The sequence below is a fragment of the Oncorhynchus mykiss genome, chromosome 28, assembly GCF_057628025.1.
Source record: "Oncorhynchus mykiss isolate SJ-2025 chromosome 28, ASM5762802v1, whole genome shotgun sequence".
In the NCBI taxonomy this organism is placed as follows: Eukaryota; Metazoa; Chordata; class Actinopteri; order Salmoniformes; family Salmonidae; genus Oncorhynchus; species Oncorhynchus mykiss.
In genome coordinates, this window is record NC_143049.1 from 35,079,911 (window position 1) to 35,101,701 (window position 21,791).

Consider the following 21,791-nt stretch of genomic DNA (forward strand, 5'->3'; position numbering starts at 1 on the left):
AAAGGTCATCAGTGCATTGTACGAAATTATCAGGCGTAACGAAAGCCGGGATGTCCGAGGCACCTGCCAATATCCTTTTAGCAAATCTAACTTACTAACGTAAGCAGCAGAGCCAATTCTATCAATGCAGTCATCTCAGCGAGGTAAAGAAAAAGAATCAGACTTTGTAACAGCATTTACATGATAGTACGTTCCGCTTATGTACAGACTGTCTGCCTTAGGAACGAGAATATACGGGAAACTCATTCTGTGTAAAATAAGCTACCTCTGTACAGATGCTGACGTATGGGAGCAGCATTCCCCACATCCACGTCATGTTCCAAGATGGACGTGTGACTTGGAACGTCCCAAAACACATTGAGAACTATATATCAATAGGGTAAGATCATTAGTTTGATTGTTATCCAAATGTTCTATTTGAGAGGGTAACTTTTTCAGCATCTCTGAATTACATAAGCGTGTACACTGCTGTAATGTATGGTGTAACTCCAGCCCGTCCTCCTTATCCTCCTCTAGGTCCCAGCCAGACTTCAACACCAGCGCAGCCACATTGGAGACGGTGAGCTGGCCCCGGCTTACCTGAGGAACAGTTTGAAGAATCACTCACATATTGTGACGGCCCTGAATTTTTCTGAACCGTCTCAGTGCTTCTCCTTCCATTAGGGCGCTTTCCCTTTAGTTCCCAATTAAATAGCCATCATCAGCTGCGCAAAAGTGGGGTTGTGATGGAGACGTGAATGAGGATGTGTTCAACCCTCAGTTCCAAAGCTTCTCTATAACGTTTGTTTTGTTGCCTTTTAAACGTGTGTTTTGTAGCCTAATAGAGTTCACCCAGGATCTGATCCACTCTTTGCATCGGTCCGTGGACTACACCTCTATTCTTCGTGGCTTTTCTCAGCTGGAGATCTGTTGGGGATTGGATTGTCTGACTGACCGACTGACGACAACCTTTTTGTATACGGTATTTCATCTGTTTTGATGTGATGTATACTGTGATTTATGTAGTAAGAGTTGATACGCTTTATAGTTGTGGTGAAATAATTGTTATATTGATTGTATGATTTGATACTGGGTGTACATTACACTTGTATGAACAGACAGACATTGCGTGACTAAGGTCACTTGAGTTCCCTGAACTTCTTTACTGGGCTGGACTCTTTTTAGGCCCGAGGTACAGGACATTCATTTCTGGAGGAACCAGAACTCATTGTGTGATCATTTATGTTGGTAATACCACCCACGCAAAAGAATACAGTTGTTTTGAAGTTCTTTCCAATGTTTTAAGGGTTTATGAAAAGTGTATTTCCATCCTGACTTTTACATAAGTCTATAAGTAGGCACACCTGGCACCCCTATATAAATAATAACCAAGTCAAAACCGTTACAATATGCTTTCAGCATGTTCAGATGACACACTTCACTCCAGTCACTAATGGTGTCATGAAATAGGGGCGCGATTTCGCTTTCCCCTGCCTTAGTTTTTACGGGGTTAAAAACTGTCAGCCTTGCAGAAGGAATACTCAGTGCATTGTCTACCTCAACATTCTCAAATGGAACTAGCCAAATCCACCACATCTCCTAGCTTGCAAGATTGTGCCCTCATTAACATCAAGCAGGAAAAACATGGGGAAATGCTTGAACCAATTTATCTGTAGTTTTGATTTCTGGGTTGTCCACTACCTCTAACACAGGAGTGATGTTACCACCAGTGATACCATTCCCTAGTAGCAATGTGACTCCTTTTACTGGTAGTGTAGACACTACACCAACACAGAAACGTCCTGATACCAAGTCTGACGGTACAGGTATGGTTTTTGTCTCTATCCCCTGTAATATGATGTGAGCCACAATACATTTCAGGGGTAAAGCATCAGTAACGGTTATTGACTGCGCCGCACGTGTGTCTCGTAAGATTTGTATAGGCTTTTGATCAGCTTGTTCTCCAGTTAAGGAAACACAACCGGCAGAGGTAAACGGAGCATAGATAGGATCAGGTTTCCCAAAAGCTGAATCAATAACTTGGTCCAACGGACGAGCCAAAGACTTGACTAAAACCACACTTTCATTTTTGGGGACTTTTTTTGTTTATTTTTTCAAAATCGGACAGTCCAATCACGTGACCCTTTTTGGTGACAGTAAAAACATTCACGGATTTTGTGCGAAGGCTTAGGGTCGTTAGAGGAAAAGCAACCGAACGAGGCACTGATGACGTAATCAGTTGGCCTTCAAAACGAGGCGCACCAAAGACAGTCTTGTGTCAAAGCATACTTATCTGCCAAAACTGCTGCCTGAGTCACTTTCTGTTCATTTAAATGAACTACAATTCTATCAGGGAGGTTGCTTTTACAATCCTCCAACAGCGTCAACTCCCAAATATCAGCAAAGGTGTTAGTTTTGCTGGCAAAACAACATCAATTAAACACTCTTTGTCCCTTACAAACTCAAAAAACCCTCTTACCGTACGTTTGTTGTGGTTCCTGAAGCGCTGCCTATAAGCTTCAGGCACCAACTCATAAGCCCGCAACACAGTAGTTTGAACTGTATCATAGTGTAAATTGTCTTCCAGGGAGAGAGCAGCTACTACTTCCTGGGCTTTCCCAGACAATTTACACTGTAACAGGAGCGGCCAATGCAGCGCAGCGGCCACACGCTCAAACACAAAGATATAGGAATCAACTTCCGACTCCCGGAATGGAGGGACTAAAGCTATATTTTTACTCAAATCGAAGTGGGCTTGATGATGAGCAGGTTGTGGAGTCGCACTGGAGCCAGCATCTAGCTCCAGTTGTCAGATCCTCACCTTGTCGATTTCCATTCTCATTTCTAGATCAAACTTAAATCTCTTTCTTTTTGCTCCATTTCTAGCCTCACCTTCAGCCTAGCGGTCCCGTCTGAACGACCCGAAGCAGAAGATAAAGGGTCAAATCGGGGCAATGTAAAGGGGGTACGAGCAACCCTTCCTCCTCACCATCCTCCGACTTAGGAAGGTCTACCCATCTCTCCTGAAGCCTCCCTCTCGTTAAACCCTCCCTGACTAGCACCACAAGCTCAGCCTTTAGAGCTTTAAGGGACGGAGAGTCCATAATGGTCAGCTAAAAGGTCTACTTTCCGCAACCCCACCAAACGATCAACGGAGGGCGCTTCAATGAACTTGGAGATGGCTGAGGCCGCCATTTTGTACACTGCAACCTAAACAAGTCATCCAAACTCAACCTACCATCACACCTCAATCACCAATCAGAGAGTTCAGTGCAGCAGGGTCCGGTGGGTATAATGGATTATCCTGGATGAGCCCCCATTATGTTACGTACGTCTCTCGGAAGAGGTAACGCAACTCCCTGCTACAACTCAACTCCCCGTGGAATGAAAGAGGTATGGGATTGTAGGTGCGAGTAAGGATGACAAAAGCATAGGATTTACAGTTTACTGGGAATTTATTTTCCTTCACACTGTAAATTTGGGGAAAGGGGGCTGAACGGAATCAAAGAAAGTAAATGTCAAAGCCCCCTTTCCTACCTACCGACTACTTACCTAACCTTTTAGCCCCACCTGGAGCGCTAACCAAAATACCTGGGGGTGGTCCACCCAGGTCTTACCTAGTGTGCATAGACAGTAAATAATACAGATTATGTAGGCCCGCAGGCCTGTTGCCTAAGCACTCCCTAGGTTCCTTCCCCTTGGAACAAAAACAGAATAATGCAATGTGAATAAAAAAAACTGCATCCTGTTGACATACTAATCAGCTCTCTCTCTCAGCAACAACCAACACAGGACATACTAAATCTCTGTCTGCGCAACAAACACAGAACATAACCATCCACCCTCTAACAAAGGAACACTGGCTTTTATTAGCTGGAGAAGGAGTCTAAAGGGATACAGCTGTATCCCCTGACGAGAGGGCGGGGTCAGCTCCAATTGGCAATGGGGCCGACCAAGCAGCTGCTTGGGGGAATTTCAGGAAGCCATCCTGAAACCCACACATACAAACAAAACCACAACACAACTTCCAACTTCAACTGTACATCACCTGAAGCCTAGAGTTAAAAAAAGATGCTATAATATCCACAATACTCACTGAAACAGAACTGTCTAACTGCTGCTCAGGGACAGCTGGCTGGCTTCACTCTGTCAAAGTACTGGACAGCAATATTACAAACAGGGAAAAATACATTAGAAATGTAGGAGTAAAATAATGTTAAGTAAGCAAGTTAGAGGAAATATGCCCCAACTACCTTATTGGAGGAGCAATTTTCTCAACAGCTCACTTTTCTCTGCAACACTGGATCACCATGTCAGTATCCAGGACCATTAGGATGTCCTTCTCGGTGGCCATCAGCATGAAGGCCTCTAGGTGCTCTTGATGTACTTTAAGGTAGAGAAACTTTGCTCACAAGCTAGCTGGGTAACTGAGAGGTGGAGTAGGAACGTGTATCCAAGGATATGTTATGCATTAGTCAGCAGGTTGTACCGTCTCAGCGTCTGGTAACAACACAGTGGACATTCTTTGCAGAATGAGCAGCATTTATTCTTCATTTCTATGAGGGCCATCCTCTACCTCATGTATTCCTCATGTATTCCTCCAATCCTGAACTTTTCAGTCTTTTCCACTGTACAGCGAGGCTCCTCAGCTCACTGCAAATTGCCAACAGTTGCTCGGCTATCAAATCGAAACAAGCTGAGCTCTTGAAGGGCTGTCTCTGGAAGACCATTGGATGTTATTTGGGAGAAGTTTCTTGGGTCCAGAAGGGGCTAGGTCAGAATATAGAATGCCATGAGACAGAAATCGCCTGTATATACTATCTGTGACTGTATCCATAATTTGATTGTGATTTTGAACTTTATAGACACACTCTCTGCCTCTGTCAAAGCTTCATCTTCAGCCATCTCTCCAGACATGATTTTCTTCTTTCTTTCCCTTTTCTGTGGGAGAGTGGCTTCCACCTCAAGTTCTGTGTCCTCATCCTGTTCTTTGATCTTCTTATTTGCAAACTGAACAAAATGTGTCTGTAGCTGCCTTAATGGTGTCAATCTCTTGACATGCCTTTCAGGGTATCCTGTGTAGTCACAACCATTTGATGGGCAGACGGATGTCCATCCCACTTGTCTGCAGGTATTTGGACAGTGGTGACGTGTTTGCAAATATCAGAAGAAATATTTGAGCTGTCAGTATCGTCTCATACCGGAGAAGAGCCTCAGTAAATCCTCTTGCCTTCACCCGAACAGTTGTCTTCAGGTTGGCCTGTCCTTGTATGGCTGATCATGTGAGGAGCACTTCAACATAGAGACCCTGGTCTGGTTTTCCAAAGGATCTAAAGACCTTCTTCAAAGCACTATCCTTAGCCCACCAGCGTGTTTCCTCTGATTGGAGAGATATAGAACGCCGTTTGGGTCTTAAAGCACATGGTGAAAATGCAATATTTGTAATGCCACGTGTGTAAACGGGTGCAGACGCTAAATTAACGTGCAAAATAAACATTGCAAGCGGTCATGCACACGTCAACGCCTACAGCTACTAAATATACACCTACACACGCTAACTTAACGCGTTCGTTAATATGCTAATTTTACTAGCCAATTTCCCTAGCTCCTCCTTTCAACCAGATTTCACAGTTTGAAGGAAATTCTTTTTCTACTACAAGCTGAGTTTGAACCTTTACAAGGTAACGGTTTTGTCTTTGAAATTTGTTTTTACTGAATCGTAAAGTTTATCAGCTAGTTTACAGTGGAAGGATCTGTTTCATCATGGCTATAAAATTCAGCTAACATTAATCTAGCACCAGGGTCAGCAGTGCTTAGCATACGCTAAGTCAGATATTTTGTTAGCTAACATCGGTAGCCTTGAACCCTGGCCATATTATACTGCTAGTCACAGTGAAGTCTTGTTTTTTTTCAGCCGGGCTTTTAATAAAACACGTCAACTATAATAGCCACGGAAACACATTGGACTGTGTTAATACTATCAAGGTCAATTAACTTGCATACTAGCAAGATTGTTGCTTGTAGACAACGGAGATGCTCAAAATCCTGGTAGTTCTCGATTTTTGAACTATTGTCTTTATTTTAATTTATCATTGACTTAAGGAAGACAACCTACCTAAATGTGACTTATCGGCTAGTACTGAAGCAGGACATGTTTTTGAGTTACAGTTTTAGCCCAAAGCCTTGTATTTAAGCAAAACAACTTAAGGTAGGCAACTTCTTCAGCCTGAATGGCTTTCATTTAAATGCTAGCGTTAGCCGCGCTAGCTCGCGATTAGCCGCGCTAGCTCGCGATTAGCCGCGCTAGCTCGCGATTAGCATGAAGACACATGTCAGTTATACATTTTTACATACGTCAGAATGCATTTTTATAGCTCTGCTTTCAACGTCATCCTTACCCACAAACTGGTTAGCAGGCTCTGGGTGTAAATCCTGTAATAACAAATTAGACTTTTTACATTACAAGAATGTGTATAACAAAATGGACCCGACAGACACTACCATGGTACACATGAGTACATGAAGGAGCTGTGGAACCTGACATAATGGTGATAGGACCTGACATAATGGTGATAGGACAACAGTCTCAGCATAAGCAAAACAAGGTAGATGGTGTTACTTGACCATTCTCCCATCTACTGTACATTTGACATGGAGATGATCAGCAGCTTCAAGTTCCTGGGCCCTGATATCCTTTTCTGCCCTCAGTTACTTCACTCTAAGTCCCACTTGTGCTTCTCCACTACCCACAAACTTGCTGCACCACGACCTATGTACCAACTATTTTATATTTTATTGCCATAACACATGTAAATGTCCATATTTACTGTAAGATTTATTTATGGTAACATTGCACATTGTAACATAGTCACTTGACATACAGTTGAAGTCAGAAGTTTACGTACACCTTAGCCAAATACATTTAAACTACATTTTTCACAATTCCTGACATTTAATCCTAGCGAAAATTCCCTGTCTAGGGTCAGTTAGGATCACCACTTTATTTTAAGAATGTGAAATGTGAGAATAATAGTAGAGCGAATGATTTTATTTCAGCTTTTATTTCTTTCATCACATTCCCAGTGGGTCATATGTTTACATACACTCAATTAGTATTTGGTAGCATTGCCTTTAAATTGTTTCACTTGTGTCAAGCGTTTCGGGTAGCCTTCCACAAGCATCCCACAATAAGTGGGACTAATGGGTGAATTGTGGCCCATTCCTCCTGACAGAGCTGGTGTAACTGAGTCAGGTTTGTAGGCCTCCTTGCTCGCACACACTTTTTCTATAGGATTGAGGTTATAGGGCTTTGTGAAGGCCACTCCAATACCTTGACTTTGTTGTCCTTTATCCATTTTGCCACAACTTTGGAATTATGCTTGGAGTCATTGTCCATTTGGAAGACCCATTTGCGACCAAGCTTTAACTGTCACGTTCTGACCTGTATTTCCTTTGTTTTGTATTTATTTAGTATGGTCAGGGCGTGAGTTGGGTGGGCAGTCTGTTTGTTTTTCTATGTTTTGGGGCATTTCTATGTTTCGGCCTAGTATGGTTCTCAATCAGAGGCAGGTGTCATTAGTTGTCTCTGATTGAGAATCATACTTAGGTAGCCTGGGTTGCACTATTTGTTTGTGGGTGATTGTCTATGTTAGTGGCTTGTGTTCAGCACAGGTCTCATTTGTAGCTTCACGGTCGTCATTTGTTTATTGTTTTGTATGCAGTGTCAGTACTTTCTTTATTAAAGATTTACCATGGACACTTACCACGTCGCATATTGGTCCTCTGATCCGTTTCGCCTCTTCTCTTCAGATGAAGAGGAGGACGACCGTGACATTAACTTCCTAACTGATGTCTTGAGATGTTCCTTCAATATATCCACATAATTTTCCTCCCTCATGATGCAATCTATTTTGTGAAGCGCACCAGTCCCTCCTGCAGAAAAGCACCCCCACAACATGATGATGCCACCCCTGTGCTTCACGGTTGGAATGGTGTTCTTCGGCTTGCAAGCCTCCCCCTTTTTCATCCAAACATAACGATGGTCATTATGGCCAAACAGTTATAGTTTTGTTTAATCAGACCAGAGGACATTTCTCCAAAAAGTACGATCTTTGTCTCCGTGTGCGGTTGCAAACCGTAGTCTGGCTTTTTTATGGTGGTTTTGGAGCAGTGGCTTCTTCCTTGCTGAGCGGCCTTTCTGGTTATGTCGATATAGGACTTGTTTTACTGTGGATATAGATACTTTTGTACCTGTTTCCTCCAGCATCTTCACAAGGTTCTTTGCTGTTGTTCAGTGATTGATTTGCACTTTTCGCACAAAAGTATGTTCATCTCTAGGAGACAGAACGCGTCTCCTTCCTGAGCGGTATGACGGCTGTGTGGTCCCATGGTGTTTATACTTGCGTACTATTGTATGTACAGATGAACATGGTACCTTCAGGAGTTTGGAAATTGCTCCCAAGGATGAACAAGACTTTTGGAGGTCTACAAAAAAAAATAAAAAATCTTGGCTGATTTCTTTTGATTTTTCCATGATGTCAAGCAAAGAGGCACTGAGTTTGAGGGTAGGCCTTGAAATACATCTGCAGGTACACCTCCAATTGACTAAAATTGTCAATTAGCCTATCAGACGCTTCTAAAGCCATGACATAATTTTCCAAGCTGTTTAAAAGCACAGTCAACTTAGTGTATGTAAACTTCTGACCCACTGGAATTGTGATACGGTGGATTATAAGTGAAATAATCTGTCTGTAAACAATTGTTGGGAAAATGACTTGTGTCATACACAAAGTAGATGTCCTAACTGACTTGCCAAAACTATAGTTTGTTAACAAGAAATTTGTGGAATGATTGAAAAACTAGTTTTAATGACTCCAACCTAAGTGTATGTAAGCTTCCGACTTCAACTGTACATGACTTAACTACTTTGCATAGTGCTCAGTTTACCCACTAAGAAATCATACATTTATTTAAATATTAAAGCTGCGTTATGTATTACTGTGTCCAATTTTGATTCCGGTTGGTTTTTGAAAACTTTCACTACACAGCTTTGTTGCTGATGGACAATCCTGTCTGAAACTTTCATAATATCAATCATTTTCGGACACATGAATTAACATTGGCTGCAGTATTCCCGAACTTACTAGGTGGCCATGCAATAAACATTTTGGATAATTCCCCTTAGATGAATTATTTAAATCAAATCAAATTGTATTTGTCATATATGCCAAATACAACCTTACAGTGAAATGCAAGCCCTTATTAACCAACAATAAAAAAAAGAAAAAAAAAAGTTAATAAATAAAGAGCATCAGTAAAATAACAATAGCGAGGCTATATACAGGGGACACTGGTACAGAGAATGTGCGGGAGCACTGGTTCGTCGAGTTAATATATACATGTAGGAAGAGATACTAAAGTGACTATGCATAGATAGAGTAGCGTCAAATAGTCTGGGTAACCATTTGATTGGATGTTCAATAGTCTCATGGCTTGGGGGTAGAATCTGTTTAGAAGCCTCTTGGACCTAGACTTGACGCTTGCCGTGCGGTAGCAGAGAGAACTGTAGCTGTGGCTCCACGGGCAATCCCAGCCTAGGAATGCTGAAGCCCCCGAAGTGAAAATGAAAACCTTCTCCATGGTTTAAAGGGTATGTGTCCCCCCCCCCCCCCTGAAAAAAAGGAAAGGGGGGGACATTAAAGTCCAAAAGTAACACTTTTTGGAGAACACAATACTTTTCATTCTTACATTCTTAGGGGGCCTATGGAAGAATAAGGCTACAAAATGCTGTCCCACAGTTGAGTGATTAGGTGATGTTTTACTGATGTGGGCCGTGTTACTTCAATGATCATGGTTTTAGAAGTCAGTCCCTCCAGAAATATGACTCTTCTTTCTCTCTATTGCTCTTTTATTGGTACCAGGTGGGGAGCGCTCTGCTTTGGCCAAAAGAGGTTTCTCAGCGTAGATAAACCTCTCTGAAGAGGCTTGAGTGCCTATTCATGTAAGGCAGGAGACCTAGACACTCCAGGCTCTCTTTGAATCTATAAAGTTCAAAAAAAGTATATGAATTTGCCCTGAAGAATTTAACTAAACTTGAGATTCCTTAGATATAAGGAAACTCGCCACTCAAGAGCATCCCATATCCTGCTTTCTAAATATAACTTTGTGGCTGACTTCACCAGGGCATCCCTCTCCAATGTACGAATGTATCGCACTGGACCCAACATGACCAATTCATGTGCCTCGTCAACAGTTTGTGCTAACTGGATCTTAGATTAAACTGTGTTTTGGGACAAATTAGCAAAACAATAAACGTATTATCAATACCCTTGAAGATTGACTGCCAACAAAAATAAACCAAATCCATGTGGAAAAGTTCTCATGAACTACAACCCTAATTTTTTCAAACTTAGTGCAAATTAACAGTAGCTTCACATCCATCACAGTATAAAGTACTTACCTTCTCCAACTTCTCTCTGAAGTCATATTCTGCAATTTCTTTCAGTTCTGGCACAGGAGGTTGTAGGCCACACACTTGCCTGTATAGCCTCTCTGAAAAAATGTGGCTCAACACCCCCATGTACCAGACAGACAGCAATCATGCGGCCCACCTGCTTGTATACGCCATCAGAGTGCTGTCACACAGAAGACAAACAGTAAATAAAGGACACATTACATACAAAAATCAAATGTCTTACTCAGGTCATATATATTGCCATAAACAAACGTGTCTTTGTTGGTGTAAATGTGTAACTCACCTTTAGAATTGCAAGAAAGGCATTTTTGACAATCAGGTCGTCCCTCAAATATTGCAGAGGAATGGATGGCACTCATTAGCAGACGGAGAAATTCTCTTGAGGGACTGCCCTCATCAGCTGCCCCTTTTCCTTCAGCATCCTTAAAAACCGTGTCTATTTATGCCTCTGGATTAAAGCGGGTACTCTTAAAGCCTCTCATTGCACAATCATAAACGTTGTCCCTCATCACATTCATTTGGTTGGCATCTCATTAACTTCAGCAGAGACATTCAGAATAACAAAGCTCAGATACTTCCCACAATTCATCTGTAATAACAAGACATTTAATTATTTACAGGGATGACTACCTCATTGTCATCACCAACAACAACAGGCGAGTGTGGTGAAGGTGGACGATAAGCCTCAGGGAATGGTGGAGGGGAGGCCACAGGAAGTGGTGCAGAAGATGGGGTGCCACAGGAATAGGTGCTGCCACAAGTGTAGCCTTGTTTGTAGAAGTAGTCTGTAAAAGGTTATTTAAAGGCTTATTAATTTAAAAAAACATGGAGAAAGCAATAAAGCTGTGATTGCGTTCTGAAAATGATTTACAGGGGGAAAAAAATGTAGCCGCATGTATCACTCACTATAATGTAGCTCTATTTAAAACAAAATATATATTTTCATATATGTATTACATTCAACAAGCAGACAGGGTTGTTTTCTCCTCCACGGTCCGTCCTAACTGTGGAGGGAACGCCATTTCTGGAGACAGCATTCATGAAGCAATCCGTTACAGTACTGCTGCGAGTTGTTGCTGGAAGCACGGAGAAACAACGAGACGGCTGTACCCATCAATGCCACCATGTATAACTATCCTCCACTTAAATCACAAAACACAGCTCTGGTTGATACAAAAGCTGAAGACACATTTAAATATACAAACATCACCATCCTCCTTTGCCACTTAGATGCTGCATCAGGTTCCTGCAGGATATAACAAAGCAGCAGGCCAGATATTTAAATGAACATCCAAAATGTGGAACAATGTTAATGAACAGTCTACCGCGGATCACAACTATAAGTCCTTCCGTTAGCCCTCTAAAGGCCACAACAAGGGTTTGTTCCAGACTGTTTCCTGCAGCGGATGATGTGGGATTACAATATCTACTTCAATAGGACAAATAACCACGTTTCTCTTGATGAGTCAAGAGGACAGACTCTCCTGTTCTTCACACTTAGGCACAAATACTTTTGCTCCAACTGTTTTTGCCTCTTTATGTCCTCAATATAAGCATGTTTGATAGAATATCTGCATCGTGAAATTAACAATCACAGAAGTAGCAGAAACACAATAAACCAATTATTACCCACATGAGTGACATGGTATCAAGGGCCATTGCTTACTGAACTTTTAGTTGTTGATGAACAATTTTGATATGTTACAATGTACAACTTCTCACCAGTGATATAGATAATTGTGTCTATCAGTTTGTGGTTTCCATCAAGGTACCATAACGAGTTTGGTCCAGCAACACGGTATGACCATCTATGCAGCCTCTGCGACATGGCTCTGAGGGCAGCCGCCCTAGGGTTAACACGAAGCATGCTGTCCCTCGCTCTGCGTCTCTGCACCCAGAGCCCTTAATTGTGATCGAAACAGCCTCCGGTCCACGTTTGTCGTTCCCAGCCACCAAGTCCTTAATGTTTTCATCCAGAGCCAAGTCTGACATGTCAGACTATAACGTTGCAGGTGACGGATTGTTAATTTTTTCCAGACACTTCAATGGACAGGGATGAGGTAATGCATATCCTCATAATCATTTTAACGTCCTGTCTTGATGGTAGTCATTCTAAATTGTTTGATTGGTAAGAAACTGAAAACCATGCATCTAAAGTCTGTAGTTTATACCATTTACTCCCAAGGCCAACTGACCATAGACGACATTTGACTGTCGATCGGGACACATGTAGAATATCTGCCATCTGAGACACACTGAAAGCACAGGACATCAGAAACCTCAGTTGCTCTTGAGTGATGGCATAACAAGGTGCACCTCTACCTCCTCTCCAAGTCCGACGAGCCCGGGAACTGGCTGTAACAACAATACACTGTGTTTAGGCTACTTAATGTATTGTGACACAGCCCACCCCCCTCATTCCAAAAACACTTTTAAATTATAGTAACTGTCACAAATTGTGGCCAAGTAATGTTTTTATAATATTGGATTTTAAAGCCAAGACATGAATAGGAATGTTGCTCAAGAACGAATAGAATAGGCAGCAGGAGAACGAAGAGTGAAAACAACAAAACAAGCAGTAAACCCAACCACACCCAACATTTATCAGCCTCCCCCTAGCCCACCCAAGGTTCCTCAGCATGGTTTCCATTCTGCAAGACGACAGTTTTGTGAAAATGGAGACCATGGATGGGACTGCGATTCCTGTTCAAACAGTGCCATAAGAACGTTAACATTCCTGGTTTATGTCTGAAGTTGTTCATTTCTACATCATAGGCTTAGATGAAATATTCATATTTCAAAGGGTTTTCAAAATGAATATCTGTGCTGTTGGAAAGCTGATATGTTGTAGTTATTAGCAAAGTATTTACAGGGTTGTCCTAGGTCAAATGAGCTTTGTGCGCTTTATAAATGTTTTCATACTAGCGTGGCAAAGGCTAGGTAGCATTGAAATTATAGCTAGCCAGCCAGCCTGCCTGAAGTTTTAGACCTTCAGTTGTTGTTTTGCCTAAAAAATACAAAAACATGTTTGACGTCAGTACTCCTCGATAATAAGTCACCTTTATGTAACTAGCAGGGCTTTAAAAATATGACAAGATGGCGCCGTTCACTGTGGCTATGGCCGGGATGTGCGGCTAAGGAACGTTAACAAGCGAACTAGTAACTCATTTAGCAGTCCAGCCATTTAAATACCAGCATTCATTACAACAAAATATATATATTCTACATATACTAAAGTATAAAATACTCCCTTGGCCTAATCAGACTTACAATATTAGCGACACATATGCCTAAGTTACTTACACTGCTAACTCAGTGTCTGAGCCTCCAACATAGCTGCATAGCACTACACAAATCCGTCCTCTGTGTTAGCTAGCAGATCAACTTTATGATTAAGTATTTATAAATATTCAACCTTGTTCACGTGGACTGAAGGGCATTAAGTCCAGGATTATCGGAGAGCAGAAGCCGAGTGCAGAGATTTAGGGTCTGTTTGCAGCGACGAGAAGGAACTTCCTTATCCATCTTCAATTGTGGTGTTGTTGCCTCAAACATGACTGCACACTGATTTAGTGAGAGGAAGAGGTAGGGAAATTGGCTGGTAAAATTAGCATATTGTCATGACTTTGGCCACGTGAGTATAGCAACCATCCCCCTCTCCCTCTGCCTCCCCCCTTGCCTCCTTCAACTAGGCTGCTGTGGTCAGAGGTCGTATATTCCCGAGAAGACCTCATGGACACACAGTTATAGAGTAGTTTTTCATGGAGACAAAGGAAATCCTTCCACCTCACAGAACTTGAGGTACGAACAAATTTCATGTTCCAGAGAAAGTGTAAAAGATCGGTGAAGAATCTAGCTACGAATTGGTCCGTTTGTCACAACTTGGGAAGCTCAAGAGAGACGGTGTGGCTACATTACCATAACGCTGTTTATATAATAGCCTCAGATATGAGGTGTACATCTAATTGTTGTATAAGATGAGTGAGTATGATACTGTTTGTATAATGGTGTAATATGATTGTGGACTGAAGAAAAAAACAATTCCCAATTGGATTTGAACTAAATCAGAGGACCGCCCGCCCCTGAGCCCAGTTAGGGTCAGACATCCTGGGACAGCCCTTTTCTGCCATTCCGAATAAAACCCAACTTTGAGAAATTATCACTAGACCATGTTTTTCTCCATTAGGTTGAGGACAAAGGTTGTAGACCAAGCTTACCTCAATTACGAGATGGCTAAAGGTTGTAGAATCTTTTAACCATACCACGTGGTTAAACTCTTAGACTATCGATACCGACAGAATAAGAACAAGTCTTTGATATTAATTACTAGTCTGCAGCTAGGAATTCGGTATCATTAAACGCTTAGAATGACAACCGCCGAAACAGTCATTCTATAACGAATGTCACTTTGAACTATCCCCTCTAACCGAGAGAGAGAGGGAGAGAGACGGACATTTCTACAAAAGAAAGACTTTTCACCATCGATCAAGATGACACACTGAGCGTAAATATATATATATATATCGATTGCAAATGTTCTCAAATGAGTAAGCGTTCATGTGTAAAGGATTAGCACATTTTAATTGTTATAATTATCACTTTGTAGTGACTTCTTGGTCGAACCCCCCCCCCCCCCCCTAATTTCCCCTTTGTCTAACAAGCCGCCATACCGGTTCAGCCCACTAGGGCACATTTTCCTATCATTACATTTACCTTTGTTTGTTTGTTTATGAATTTCTGTGAATTACTTAGTTAGTAATAAATAAATGATTTAAGACAATTGATGTATGGATGACTCATAGTGAATACAATTTACGACGTTTGGAATGAGACTAACGTGAGGTAAAATAAATATATAATTAATCAGAATACTATTGATCAGATATGAAAATATCTGAAAGGATATATTGGGAAATTATAACTTTGTAATCGGAATACTTTCCTTGGTGCCCCAACTTCCTAGTTATTTACAGTTACATGATTATTCAGTTTAATCGAGTAACTAATTACAGAGAATCTTTGATAAAAACAAAGTCTTCAGTTTAATGATAGTAAAGACACGACAATATTAAAGTACGAGTTAAGTTAGTGTGTAGGTGTATATTTAGCAGCTGTAGGAGTTAATTTGGCGTGTGCAGGACTGCTTGCAGCCGTTTATTTAGCACATTTGCAGGCGCTTATTTGATGCGCGTAGGCGTTAATTTATCACCTGCACCTGCTTACTTTACAAACACAGCATTAAAAATATTGTGTTTTGACCACGTGCTTTAAGACCCAAACGGCATTCCATAGAGAGAGGTGTCTGTGGCGCAAGTCCTGGCTCTTCTTCTCCCACACATCTATCCTTTGGTAGGATTCACAGAGTAACACAGCAATGTTAAGGAGAGCAAACAGGGACCCACTTGCTAAGACAATTTCAGTTGTTGTCAGACAAACCAGATTATGGACACATGTATAGCACCATACATGCACTTGATTGGGGGACTTTGAGGTTAACGGAGTAGAGAAGCCCTTATATTTCTCCTGCATATTGGATGATCCATCCGTAGCATTGCCAATGCATTTGCAATTTATCCACTCCATCTGTCAACAACTGGACAAAGTACTGTCCAGTGGATGCCTTACACTTCACAACAGCCACAAGCTTCTCTTGTACAACATCTGTCACATAACACATCTGTCACATATGTCAATGACAGAGCACTGGTATTGAGAAGTTGTGTCCTGCGTTGTCGATCTGGAACATTCCAGCCTGCTCCATTTCACTTGACATGATCTCTTGGACAACGCTCTGAATTGTGTGAATGACGGTGTTGACAGTATTTTTTGAGAGGAGTGTGATTAGAGAACCTCTGCCTCTTGCCACAGACTTGATGTAGGTTCTTGCTTTTCTCAATACGCAAGCAGATGTCATACTTTCCCAGCAGTATTATCATCTCCAAGAAATGACTGTGATCGATACTGGTGTCCTCTAATGTATACGCTGCCTCAGACTGTATCCCCCTGTAACTGAGCCCTATCTTGCCAATGACTTTCACTAAGTCTACGACACGTTCCAGCACCTGCCTTCTCCTGCGTACCTGCTCTCTGTGGGCGGACACTTGACTGCCACTGAGCAGACTTTGAATGTCTGCTTGGGAGGACCTTAAAAAGTATGTCTCAGCACTACTTCTGTGCATGTTGCTCTTCTACCCTTTGGTGAACATGTTTCCAATCCGCCATTCAACTCATAAAAATACTGCTGTCAGTAGGCTTCACAAATGCCATACAAATTGACTTGAGTCTCTTGAAATAATCAAAAGTTGGTCTGGCATCCTGGCCTTCCCTGACTCTCTTCCACTGATACTGGACTGGACCTATCATCAACCTGGATATGAATAAAATAATATATAAATTAACTAATAAAAGCCCAATTCTGAAAAACTACAAAAACACAGCAGCAGCCCCACTATTTCATATCAAGTGAATGAATGACAACACAACACGTTTTTTTTTGTGTGGCTTTACTCACCGTTCACACAGGACTGTTGGCATGGTGATGCGTTTCAATGCATTGTCTAGTAAGAGGCAAAGTGGTAGGAACCATGGCGATGAGGATCATAGCTAGCAAATCACTGTAGCCATATTCTCCCGCACACAATAGGAATTTTGAGGGAAAGGACTTGATTGGTTTTACAATATGTATACTATTTGCCACCAATGGCTGTATAGACATGAAATAAAATGTGCTAATTAAAATGTTTGACCAATAGTATTTGCATTTCACTCGTAAATTCTGATATAACATGTTGTATTTGTAACACATTTAGGCACATATCTACTGCTTCGGCTGCACTGTCTTTGGCTTCGCTGTCCTCTCCGTCTACTCTTTAACCCGCAAACCGGGTTGTGGCATCTTCCTCTTGCCAGTCTAGCACTTCGATGTTAGCATCGGTGGCCTTGGTACTACTACTACAGAATAAGTTTTTTTTTATTTTTTACATTTACTTGCATTTGAGTGAAGACTTTTGACTGCGAGTGTGAGCGAGACAAAGGGGGCGGGACAAAGGGTTGCATAGACGTTCCTTTGGAATAGACCAACGGGCCTGAGGGAAAGGGGGGGTTTCTCACGGTGACCAGTCCGCTACTGCCGGCCACCCCAAGCTTTGGAGAGCCCAAGGTTACCGTCTACCCCAAGCTTTGGAGAGCCCAAGGTTACTGTCTACCCCAAGCTTTGGAGAGCCCAAGGTTACCGTCTACCCCAAGCTTTGGAGAGCCCACGGTTACCGTCTACCCTAAGCTTTGGAGAGCCCAAGGTTACCGTCTACCCCAAGGTTACCATCCACCCCAAGCTTTATAGAGCCCAAGGTTACCATCCACCCCAAGCTTTATAGAGCCCAAGGTCACCGGCCACCCAAAAAGAAAATCAGAAAATAAACAAAGATACAAAACACAGGTGAATCTTTGGCCTCTCCCAGGCGCTCACTTTTTTGGGGGCAAATTTTATTTTTTAAATCTGCCCAAAAATGTTGAATGCAAATACACCTCCAGTCTGAGGCTTACAGTTTTTATAATATAGACATTCACCAATAAATACACTACACACACATTACTTGAACATACACAGCATCATACCTTTGATGAGAAGTATAAAAAATGGTCTCTGCATGTTGCCTTGTTTATTATTCCTGAACTTAATGAGTTAAATTACGTATGATATACAGGCTAATGATTCTGCCTGCCTTTTCAGTAGGAACTAAGTGATTTATCTCTTCCATTGACTACAGTTATTAACGGTTGTCTCTTTTTTGTCTGAAATTACACTTGTCATCATCATCCCCACGTGTGATTAATGTCACCGGAGCTATGGTTTTACCCCCTCATCTTACTTCATCAGATAGGCACTGACACTTAAAACTGGTCTGAGACCTGCTCCGGGTTCTAAATCCATTTGTTTTAATGAGTTAACCACCGTAGCAGAGAGTTAATCATGAAAGCCAAACTGATATTTTTACTTTACGGAAAGAACTTTGACATTGTTTCAGACATATCCAGTTTGACTAGCTTGTTTTCTACAAGCCTTACTGAGAAAGTGTCAGACATTCTTTTTTCGAGTGATTTCCCCAGCTGTTCCAAGAGCTGTAACTCTCTTTTACTTTAAGTGCAGCGATCAGGAAAGACAGTTGAAAGTGTGCCGCTGTCCCTGGGAGGTGTACTCAAGACACAGTGGGGCCAGCCAGGAAGGGCCTGAGGACACCCAGCAGCACTGCGCCAATCAAGTGTGCTCAGACTTAGTGGGGCCAGCCGGGAAGGGCCTGAAGACACCAAACAGGTTGCAGAGGTGGAGACATAATAGGAAATATGTCAACTGAAGACATTACGCTCGCGAACGTTGCAAAATGAATGTAGACGTAAATGTAATCTATTATTCAATTATTGCACCCACACTGCTCGCGCGCGTCAACGAGCATCTGCGTTGCCATGGGCTAAAATAGAAGTCAGTTCTATTTGTGACGCAGATTGCGCTGCAGGTCCTGCCTCGCCCATCTCCTCATTGGTTTATAGAAGCAGGTACCCACATGCCATCTCCTCCTTGGTTATACCCACGTGGGTGACAAAGACTAACAAGGTCAGTGGCGGTAATGCACCTAATTTATGAAAGTTGCCAATCGCAATATAAAGTCCAGAAGAAAAGGCCTGGAAGGAGGAGAGATGACTAGAAACGATTCGGTTGACTGTTTTATGTGTGAATTAATTGGCGGAGTAGAGGATCTTGTGCATTTCAGGTGAAAGAACAACTCAATGTTTATATCCCAGGACAAATTAGCTAGCAACAGCAAGCTAGCTAAATAGAACAAATTAGGTAGCAAGTGAAAGCTAGCTAGCTAAATTGCCATACATGTTTAATGCTTTTTGACCTGTCCCCAAATGAATGTAATTGGTTCAGAGTTTGTTTTGATATTTTAACCTGCGTGTAGTGATCGCATTTGGTGTAGGGGGACAAAATAAATGTATGCACGATGGCGCACGCACGCAGCCTGTTGGGGTTCCGTGTTAGGCATGCTGCAAGGAGGCATGGGGACTGCAGATGTGGCCAGGGCAATAAATTGCAATGTCCGTACTGTGAGACGCCTAAGACAGCGCTACAGGGAGACAGGACGGACAGCTGATCGTCCTCGCAGTGGCAGACCACGTGTAACAACACCTGCACAGGATTGGTACATCCAAACATCACACCTGCGGGACAGATACAGGATGGCAACTAATGCCTGAGTTACACCAGGAACGCACAATCCTTCCATCAGTTCTCAGGCTGTCCGCAACAGGCTGAGCGAGGCTGGACTGAGGGCTTGTAGGCCTGTTGTAAGGCAGGTCCTCACCAGACAACACTGGCAACAACGTTACCTATGGGCACAAACCCACTGTCGCTGGACCAGACAGGACTGGCAAAAAGTGCTTTTCACTGACGAAGCGCGGTTTTGTCTCACCAGGGGTGATGGTCGGATTCACCTTTATCGTCGAAGGAATGAGCGTTACACCGAGGCCTGTACTCTGAAGCGGGATCGATTTGGAGGTGGAGGGTCCGTCATGGTCTGGGGCGGTGTGTCACAGCATCATCGGACTGAGCTTGTTGTCATTGCAAGCAATCTTATTGCTGTGCGTTACAGGGAAGACATCCTCCTCCCTCATGTGGTACCCTTCCTGCAGGCTCATCCTGACATGACCCTCCAGCATGACAATGCCACCAGCCATACTGTTCGTTCTGTGCGTGAATTCCTGCAAGACAGGAATGTCAGCGTTCTACCATGGCCAGCGAAGAGCCCGGATCTCAATCCCATTGAGCGTGTCTGGGACCTGTTGGATCGGAGGGCTAGGGCCATTTCCCCCCCCAGAAATGTCCGGGAACTTGCAGGTGCCTTGGTGGAAGAGCGGGGTAGCATCTCACAGCAAGAACTGGCAAATCTGGTGCAGTCCATGAGGAGATGCACTGCAGTACTTAATGCAGCTGGTGGCCACACCAGATACTGACTGTTACTTTTGAATTTGACCCCCCCCCCCCCCTCCTTTGTTCAGGGACACATTATTCAATTTCTGTTAGTCGCATGTCTGTGGAACTTGTTCAGTTTGTCTGTTGAATCTTATGTTCATACAAATATATTTGCACATGTTAAGTCTGAAAAATAAACGCAGTTGACAGTGACAGGACATTTCTTTTTTTGCACATCCTTTTACCATGGGGCGATTACAATGCTTGACAATAAACAAAAACAGACAGTGCCATGGCACCTTTTTGAACTTGAAATCCAGTCACACCTCATGCCTTTTCCCTCCGTGCACACACAGACCATGATCCAGTACACATGAACCTAGAGAAGGAATGGACCATTTAGTAAATGTATTGCTTTTGTATAATCTGAAATGTTTTTCCTCTTGATGAAAGTTATACACACAACATGTATTTGTGCCATTAGGATTAATAAGGCTCTTAAAAAAAAAAGACATGATACTGTAAATATGTTCATGTACTGTGCATAATGCAATCAAATGCAAATTAATTACTTATTAATCATATAATGGGATTTTTCTGGATTTTTGTTTTAGATTCCGTCTCTCACAGTTGAAGTGCACCTATGATACAAATTATAGACCTCTACATGCTTTGTAAGTAGGAAAACCTGCAAAATCAGCAGTCTCAAATACTTGTTCTCCCCACTGTATGTCATAATACAGACACACAGGCCTGCGTGCATGAGACACACACACACACACACACACACACACACTAAAAGGGTAGAACAATTAGTGATAATTACCCGTAACCAAGAGAAGGCTCTCACCTCACTCCCGAAATACGACTTTTAGTCGAGTGCATCCTGATTTCTACAGCAAGCCAACAGATAGCCGTGTCTATTTTTTTTCTTTGTGGCATCCTGTCTTTGTCCGCTCTGCTGCCCTGCCGAGAGAGAGAGAAATAAATCGTCATTATGGACGACATTAAAGTGTCGGTGACAAGCATATGTCAGCAGTGACGCATTAATCAAATCTTAATGGCCACCGCTGCTGTTGAACTAATGATTATTTCTGGAACTCTCTAATGACTGGAACCGTAGACTGCACAGCACGGCAGGGTTCTGCCGTTATGTCTCCCTGATATACAAGAACTGAGACTGGCTGTGTAACCTTTTATTAGAGATATTAGTTTATTAGTTAGAGATTAGTTTATTAGTTAGCATATATTGTGAGAAATTACCCATAAGTGTGAATTGCAAGATGTGTGGCTCTCTCTAACTTTATCCTCCCTCTTTCTCACGAACTCCCCCTCACCCCCTCTAAAAAAAACACTCTGGTTGTGGATCCT

At 42.4% G+C, this 21,791-nt stretch overlaps 1 long non-coding RNA gene and 1 pseudogene across 2 annotated transcripts; both read right to left on the reverse strand.

The window, feature by feature from the left end:
* LOC149970846 (uncharacterized) overlaps positions 1-12,682 on the reverse strand; it is a 44,288-nt pseudogene extending 31,606 nt beyond the window's left edge.
* An 8,004-nt stretch (positions 12,683-20,686) lies between these two features.
* Positions 20,687-21,345, reverse strand: LOC118944872 (uncharacterized). 2 transcript variants are annotated; one of them, XR_005040274.2, is made up of 2 exons: positions 21,271-21,345; positions 20,687-20,799 (listed from the first exon to the last, which is right to left on the reverse strand). It is a non-coding gene; the product is annotated as an uncharacterized LOC118944872 (long non-coding RNA). The 2 variants fall into 2 exon arrangements; XR_005040273.2 differs by having other exon boundaries at positions 21,247-21,333.
* Between the last annotated feature and the right edge of the window lie 446 nt (positions 21,346-21,791).